Source organism: Corylus avellana, chromosome ca2 (genome assembly GCF_901000735.1).
Source record: "Corylus avellana chromosome ca2, CavTom2PMs-1.0".
In the NCBI taxonomy this organism is placed as follows: domain Eukaryota; kingdom Viridiplantae; phylum Streptophyta; class Magnoliopsida; order Fagales; family Betulaceae; genus Corylus; species Corylus avellana.
In genome coordinates, this window is record NC_081542.1 from 42,035,628 (window position 1) to 42,044,867 (window position 9,240).

At 34.8% G+C, this 9,240-nt stretch overlaps 1 pseudogene; it reads right to left on the minus strand.

The window, feature by feature from the left end:
- Positions 1-3,678: 3,678 nt before the first annotated feature.
- Positions 3,679-9,240, minus strand: part of LOC132169821 (tyrosyl-DNA phosphodiesterase 1-like) — a 12,893-nt pseudogene continuing 7,331 nt past the window's right edge.

Genomic DNA, 9,240 nt, shown 5'->3' on the forward strand with positions numbered 1-9,240 from the left:
TACTGTCGCAGATGGGTGCGAGCGCAGGAGAAGAGGGCTCGAGCATTGCTGGCTTGGTTCCTACTAGAATGCATCCATACGCTCGATCGCACGCGACCTGGGCTCTATCGCAGTCATAGAGAAGGCAGCTACGGACCTGTTTGCAATTTCTTAAATAAAATAAAAATAATACACAAAACAGAATTAAAATTAGCAAATTAAAATAGAAAAATAAATTATTAAGCTAAAATCAATCCCCTTAAATTGAGATAATAAAACCGTTAAGCAGTCCCCGGCAGCAGCGCCAAAAATTGATGTGGTATTTTTGTGATCAAAAATATCAATTAAAAATAACCACTCGCAATAGGACGAATCTTTGTAGGATACGGCTATAGAGAGGGTGTCAAACCTCAAGGACTACAGGGTTTTATTATCAAAATTCGAAAGATTAAAATTAACTTAATTAAAAAGAGAATTGATTTGTTTGTGTAAATTCAAAGTGCATGAAAATAAAGAGAGTAAATATATGAGAGAGAGAGTGTGTGTAAGGTATTGACTTCACCTCTATCCACACAACAATGACTAATCATAATTAATCATAGAAATTCATTCTATGTATGTTATAACTAAACAAGAAATTACCTTCTTAAAGAATAATCATAATCTATCTTTGGTTGGCACAGATCGTCCACCTAACCACTAAGATGCGGTACGACCCGTCTTCCCTAGGTATAAATTATCAAATTCTTTAACAGGATACATACAATCAATGAATAAGTGTAACCCATCTTCGGTTGGCACGAATTGTCTACCTAAATTATACTAAATTAGGGTGTAGTACAATTCGTCTTTCTTAAGCATAGCCTATCAAATCCTATTGATCATATGTTAATTAAACCCATTGTATAACCATTGTCCTTATGATCACAGAAAACAAGAATGATTTGAGATCAACAAAAGTAAATTACTTTCTAAAACAAGATAAGAATTTTACAAATATTGATATTGAAATTTAAGAACAATTGCATTTAATAATTAAGAACATAATCAAAAGGTAGCAATTCTCATAGTTATACAATCAACATGCATAAATTAAAAATCTATAAATTAATTACAATCAAACAATTGTGTTTGGATAAGGTTACATCAACACCCCACAAAAGGGTTTAGCCGCTCATGATCTTTTAAGCTCCAAAGACAAATTTCTGATTTCTAGCTCTTGGAAGTAGTGTGTCTGTTTACAATGTTTAGAGCCCTATTTATAGAGATTAGAAGAACCCTAAAAACCCTAGAAACTCAGAGAAAACCGGAGGTCAGTCTCCCAGTCCAATTGGGAGACCTAGAAAAACTTTCCTTCTCAGTTTCGGACTCCTTTTTACCTCTGCAGCCCGTGTGCGCTTGAGAGCATTGTAGCTGCGCTCGAGCGTACTGTAGCTACAGTAACATGCTACAGTAAAATCGCTACAGTACTGCTACAATAACTGCTACAGTGAATCCACTACAGTAACTGCTTTTGAGCCTAAAATCAATGATTTTCTTGTATCTTTATTAAACACCTGAAAACACAAAAACAACACAAAATCAAACAAATAACAATGCTAATGAATTAACATATGTAAATTAAGGGGTTTGAATGTGCAACATTCGGCGTTTATCATCATGTATGCACCTCGATCTCAATAAAGACATCCAAATCACTAATATTAATTACTAGAAGCAATAAATTAATGTATCAAAACCATTTACATTACTAGAAGCATCAGTGCGATGTAATTATACTAGGTTTTAGAATCAGAATCATCCAAATTTATCATGGTCTCATCCTATTACAAATGGCAAAAAGTTAACTTTTGGATACATCAAATATGAACTAAAGAAATGTCTTGCTAAATCACAAGCTATTCTTAGTTTAAGCTGATAGAAAATGATGAACTCATTTAATTAATATTCTCACACTCCCTTCCCGATCATGTGTGAGTTTAAACTCTTTATCAACAAGTGAGATTCAATATTTTGATTTATACTATTGTAGAATGATTTATACTTGCTTTAGAGTGATCAATTCAACAAGTACTTCTTAAGATTGAGGTATGCTATTTCTTCTAGAGTACTTGTAGAATAATTGGAGTATACACTAGGAGTACGTGAATTACTAAATCCCATATTAGGTAGTAATCACAATAGTAAATTTTATATATAACTTAATAAAAAAGTTTTAAAAAGAAAATTTGAAAACCAAAGGAGGCCATGGCTCCCCTTGGTCTATATATATGTAGTTCCATCCCAATATATATATTTTTGGGGCCAAACTTATAAGTTTAAACATCTGAATTAGGGTAGTGTCACGTACAACATATTATATCAAAGTCTCACTTGGAGATTCCTTATATGTTTATGTATTGGGGGACACACACATGAGGTTAATAATGTGTGATATATCATGGGAGTCAAGTTCTCTCTCTCTCTCTCTCTCTCTCTCTCTCTCTACTTTCTATATATATATATATATATATTGACAAAAAAAAAAAACAAAACAAAAAAAAAGGGAAGAAAAATGAAAGAAAGAAAGAGCTGAAACAATCTGAGTTGAGCTACATCTCATGTGGCCATTGGATGGGGTTCCTGATCTTCAAAGCCATTTAATAATAATAATAATAATAAGAATAATAATAATAATAATAATAATAAATAAAGGAAAAAAGGAAAAAATGTAAAGAAAGAAAAAAGTTGAAAAGATATCTAAAGTTGAGCTACAACTGTTGCACCGATGGGGTTCCTTAATTGATTCAAAGCCATTAGTTCAACTTGATCTCAAATAATGGGTTCATATTCTGCACTCACTACAAGAAATTAGGTCTTTAGGGGCGACTCAAAGTCGCCCCTAAAGGTCCTAAAGTGGACGCTGTTGCCAACAGCGTCGACTTTTCGACCCTAAAGGTGTCGACGCTAATAGTCCGACCCTAATGATCAAATGTCTGATTATCAGGGTCCACTTAAAAGTCGACCCTAATGATCACTTTTAGCGTCCACTTTATCGCCCCTAAAAGTCGCAATGTTTGGACCCTAAAGATGATGTAAACGGAAGCGAAAGTCGACCCTAATAGTCAAGCATTAGCGTCTACTTTTAGTTAACCATTAGGGTCGACTTTATGGACCCTAATGGCCCTTTTAAAAAAATAATAATAATAACTATTAGCGTCTAAATCAAAGTGGACGCTGATAGTTAAACCATTAGCGTCCACTTTTGTGGACGCTAATGGTCCTAAAAATTTTTTTTAAAAAAACTAACTATCAGCGTCCACTTAGAGTCGACCCTAATGATGACTTTTAGCGTCCACTTTATCGACTCTAAAAGGCGCAATATTTTGACCCTAAAGATGATGGAATTAGTCGACGCTGATAGTCAACCATTAGCGTTTACTTTTTGTGGACGCTAATGATCCAAAAAAAATTTTAAAAAAAATTGACTATCAGCGTCCAAATTAAAGTGGACGCTGATAGTTAACCATTAGGGTCCACAAAGTCGACCCTAATGGTCCTAAAAAATCAAAAAAAAAAAAAAAAAATCTGCGATCGATCGCACTTGGAGTGCGATCGATCGCAACGTCAGTAGGTTTTCGATCTCAAAATGTAGAAAACCTACTGACGTTGCGATCGATCGCACTTGAAGTGCAATCGATCGCAACGTCAGTAAGTTTTCTACATTTTATTCTTTCTCCACTTTGCCCAGTACTTCTTCAAGAATTCTTTCTCCGCATTCTTTAGTGGACTTGGAATGGCATTTCCAGCTGCATAACCCTGGGGAAGAAAGAAAGAACAAAAACAGAATTCACTCAGAATGTATAGAATTGGACAAATAGAAGAATCTAATATGGTATGCGTACTCTAAAATTTACATGAAAAAATTTGGAGTTAATCAATTTCTACATTGTAATTATTTTCTTGAGAAGAAATTGTCAACTTAAGTCAACTTGACACATCTTTCGTGAGTTCAAAATTACTTGATTAGTCCCAACTCATTGGAAAATGGGCATGATTAATAGGCTTTTTATGCATTGCAAAAATTCTTACTCGCCTTTGAAGTAAGAACTGTACAGTTGGCTTTAAGACATCTGGAAAATTTTAACAAATCATAGAACAAATTTATGTGTCAGCATCCAAGATGCTTCTATTATTTTTTTGGTAAGTCAAAGATGCTTCTATTATAATATTACAAAAACTTCAATGACCAGTTATTCTTAGAATTCATCTACAGTCAAGCCTTCTGTTCATAAGGTGTTGAGTCTGTTGGCTATTGGCTTTACAATGGCTGTTCATAAGGTGTTTGAGTCTGTTGGCTATTGGCTTTACAATGGCTGTAAGTCTTATGCGTCCATCAATATAAGCATGAAATCAGCTGTCTACAACGATTGCTGAGTCTACCAAATACCCAACTACAGCGAATGTCCAAAACCTGGAAGAGGTTTTGCAAGATAACCATACCTAGCATGTAATGCAAGGTATGGTAAAAAGGTCTGCAAGAATGACCTACTTGTTAGTACCTCTAAAGAGCATCTGACGTCTTCCACAGTAGGCCATATATATAATACGTGGTTGCCCAAGACCAAGAGGAGTTTTATCTTCAGCAAAGCCTGATGACATCGAGGAAGCCAGCTCAGCCAGCCACTTCTCATCCAAAGAACCAAGAGAAGAGAACTGCAACAATACACGATAATTAGCAAAATCCATTAAGAATTGGATACAGTGCCAGTTTTCTTAAAAATAAATAAATAAATAAAAATATATAAAAAAATAAAATTCAAGAAACCAATCAGCACTTTCATTTCATAACATTATGGAAAGATCCATTACAAAACTTATGCACATAAAAAGTTAAGCAGAAAAGTATTAATGAAAAGACTAGGTCCAGAACAGCATAAAACAGAGAGAAACCAAATAAAAGAAAAGTTTATTAATTAGAAGAATCTGTTATTTGATTTCTTCACCTACTAACAGAAACCCCTAGCATCAAAATCCATCAACTGCCACATGATCATTATGCCCATCAAGAAGAATTTTAACTATACCTGATAAACAAGTGGGGATTTTTTGAACTCTTTATCAAAAGTACACTCCTGGAGAACAGTTCGTAGCTTCATATGTCCCCACTTTTTGATATTGGTACCCGTATGATATCCAGGGACAGAAGCAATCAATCTGACCTGAAAAATACGCAAGTAGTTTCATGTCCTCATGTAATGGCATGCTACACACAGACAGATACTGCTTTAACAGTATATCCTCCCAACAGAAATGAAATGTCATTTTAGAAAGAAAAAGTAAAAAAAGAAAATTAAGGGAATGGAAAATGTACCATTCCATTCCACAATCCTTTGCTTGGACTATTTTGATCTTTCCAGGGGAAATCTTGCATCCACAATCCTTGGCTTTTATTGTTCCAATCTACATATATTAGATTTGCAGTATGTATAATAATCCTCACTCCCCGAGGATAGACAAGAAGCATGGCCTTCGAATGGTGTGTCCCAAATGAAATAGGCAGGGGCGGTTTGTGCAAAATCCAGTTTGCAGGCTTATTTCTCTAGAAAATATCAGAGTTACTAAGTAAGCATCTGTTTCCCCCAATCTAAACCTTTATGTATAGCAGAGGTTAGCATTTAATTGGAAGAAAAAAAAAAAAAGGGCAAACCTTCATATGATCCAATGTTCCATCACCTTCCCCATGAACGACCAACACATGAGGGATTTTTGCAAGTGTTGGACATGCTACAACAGGAAAAAGAAAAAGAAAGCATTACTTATAAAGGAATGTATGCATTGGATTCAAGAAAAATGCAATCATCAAATAGCTGATGAGATTAGCCCATAACTGCATCTAGATACAAAATAATACACAAACAGCAAATGAGAGTAAAAAATGCAGTGGAAGCGTAACAATAACAGGAACAAATTATGTAAGTGCAAATATTACTTGTAATATAGGCAACACATGTAGCAAACCTATCTGAGGAGCAGTGAAAAACCACCCAAAGAAGCAGAACAAATACCCATTTAAAAAAAAAAAAAAACCACAAACAGCATTAGCAAAAAGACCACTTGCTCATGAATAAAACTACCAGGCATTATCCCTGTAACCAAGGGCCAAAAAAAAATAACTATAGCAATCTGTATGCCTAACTCAAGAGTAATATAAACAAACAATAACAATGTGCAGATAAGTTTATCTTCAGCTCTTTCAAATTGCAACCTAGACATGGGAATTGGAAAATGATTTCAGATATTATAGGTGAAGTGCTTGTGTGTGGACACATGCACGCATTATTTACATTGATTTTACGGATTCAAAATAACTACTTCTCAACAGGATTTGTTAGTCTAAGATGTTGACAGTCTATCTCAAACAGAGGAAACAAAAGTAAACCAAGGATGAACCAAAGTGAACAGGAATCACCAGGTAACAACCAATCAATATCTACCATGTAATTTGAAAGGATAGCAATGAGAACATCCCCCTACCAAAGAAATAGCTGATTCAATAATCAAAACAAAAAAAAATAACCAATTTAACAATCAGCCAACTCTGTGGCTCCATATCTCCTACAATTTGTATGATAGTGTTATAGGCAATCCTTTATTTCTTTGAAAGTGATACAAACACCATCAATTTACATCAGAAAACTCTCGACTGAAAAAAAAACTACATACTAAGTTTACAGATTAAAGCAGGCAGAAAACGCCTTTGCAGATTTTACAATATTGTTACCTGAATCACATCCCTTATAGAAACACAAGAGGTGTTCGCCCAAGCCGGCAGCCCTTTCACTTGCAAAAGGCGAAAGGTCCAAGGTAACTTCTCATTAGGGACCTGAAAACGTTGGATAGCCTTCTCACTACTCTCTCCTTTTCCCAGGCTCTTCTTTTCCACCCCATCCTGTACAATTCAGACACAAAATGATGCCTCGGAATTAGCTCTATGATAGTACCGTCAACAATGGAAGCGCTTTTTCGAGAGCAAAGCTTCCTTCTTTTATTCCCGGAATTAACCACAATGGGATTCGTACCCTCCTACAATTCCCACTCTAAGAAATCAGTCAAACAATTGAAACAAAACCCCATATATAATTCTCTACAAGCAAAACGTAAATGGATTAGTGAGTCACCACAAACAAGTTGACCGAGCCATCGGCGGAAGCGGGTAGAGTGAGGTGCTTGCGGCTGAGCCTCTTGTCGGTCGCAGGGACACTGTTGCGGCCGATGACATTTGGGCCTTCGGAGAGAGTGAGCTTTGGGATTGATGTGTCTTCCTCTAGATTTTGAGTAAGAGGAACCAAAAATCCAATCTACAAAAATAAAAACGAAAGACAAATGTTCATTAGTGAGAGAGACAAAGAGATATATATCAGGTCTGTGATTAACGTAAAAAAATTGAATAAAACCTAAGAAAACAAAATGGAGAGAGAGAGGAGAACGAGAAAGAGGACCGAATGAGAGAGAACCTGGCTGTGCGTCTGCAACTAGAGGGAGAAAATACATGGTTGTGCGTCTGCAACTTTGAATCACATCTCTCTCTCTCTCGCGGTCTCATCTGTCAATCTTCGTTTGTCCGTCACTCTCTCTCTCTCTCTTGTGTCGATCTCTCTCTCTCTCTCGCTCTAGCTCTCTCTCCTGGTATTGTGCAGAATTGCAGAAGGCAGGGGATAACATGAGAAGAATGGGTTAGAGAGGCGAAGAAGAAAAAAGGGGGAGATACAAAAAAAAAATTTCCAAAAATTTCATCCGCCGCGCCAATGGATCCCGCCTTCTAATTTGTACGAAACTGACATATTTTTTTATCAGCGTCGACTTAGTCGACGCTGATAACCATAGTATTAGCGTCAACCTATAATGTTGACGCTGATTGTCCACTTTTTAATTTTTTTTATTTGAACTTATTAAAACAATTATATTAGCTTTTTTTTTTTTAAAGTCAAAATTGATTGAAAAAAAAAAAATTAATTTTTTGGGTCATAATTAGTAAAGTTTCCTATTTTTCTATTTTTTATTTGTTAATATATATACATCATTTTGTAGTTTTCTCACACACACACATATATATATATATATATGGACAAAGTTTTTCTTCAAACTGGGTTAAATTTTTTTTTTTTTTTAACCTAATCTATAAAAATTACATGTATTTATTTAACATGTAAGATGCACATGTTCGATTGAACCTTCAATTGTATCCAGTCTGAACAATCAATTGATCTTATCATGGTCAATATAATTAATTCACTAGGATCTATCGGATATTTGATCGATCAATTGATTATATTACGATCAATCGAACTAATTTACTAGAATCGATTGGATTTTCGATCAGATGTTTGATCTTATCACAATCAATCGAACTAACTCACTAGGATCGATTGGATGTTTGATCGATCGGATTTTCGATCCAACATTTGATTGATCATTTGATCCTATCACGATCAATTGAACTAATTCATTATGATCGATCGGATGTTTGATCGATCATTTAATCAAATTACGATCAATCGAACTAATTCATTAAGATCAATCTCAATCAAACTAATTAATTAGGATCGATCGAATGTTTGATCGATCACTTGATCCTATCACGATCAATCGAACTACTTCATTAGAATCGATCGGATGTTTGATCGAACATTTGATTCTATCACGATCAATCGAACTAATTCATTAGGTTCGATCGGATGTTTGATCGAACATTTGATGCTATCACGATCAATTGAACTAATTCATTAGGATCGATCGGATGTTTGATCCAACATTTGATCCTATCACGATCAATCTAACTAATTCATTAGGATCGATCGGATGTTTGATCCAACATTTGATCCTATCACGATCAATCGAACTAATTCATTAGGTTCGATCGGATGTTTGATCGAACATTTGATGCTATCACGATCAATCGAACTAATTCATTAGGATCGATCGGATGTTTGATCCAACATTTGATCCTATCACGATCAATCGAACTAATTCATTATGATTGATCGGATATTCGATCAAACCTTCAATTTTAATTGTTTCAAGTTTGATAGATCATTTGATCCTATCATGATCGATTGAACAAATGTACTATGATCAAATGGATGTTTGAACGAACCTTTAATTTCAATTGTTTCAATTTTGATTGTCATTTGATCCTATCATTTCATTGTATCACTATCAAAGTTGTTGTACATTATGCAATAAAAATTAAAAAAAAAAATAATATATATATATATATGT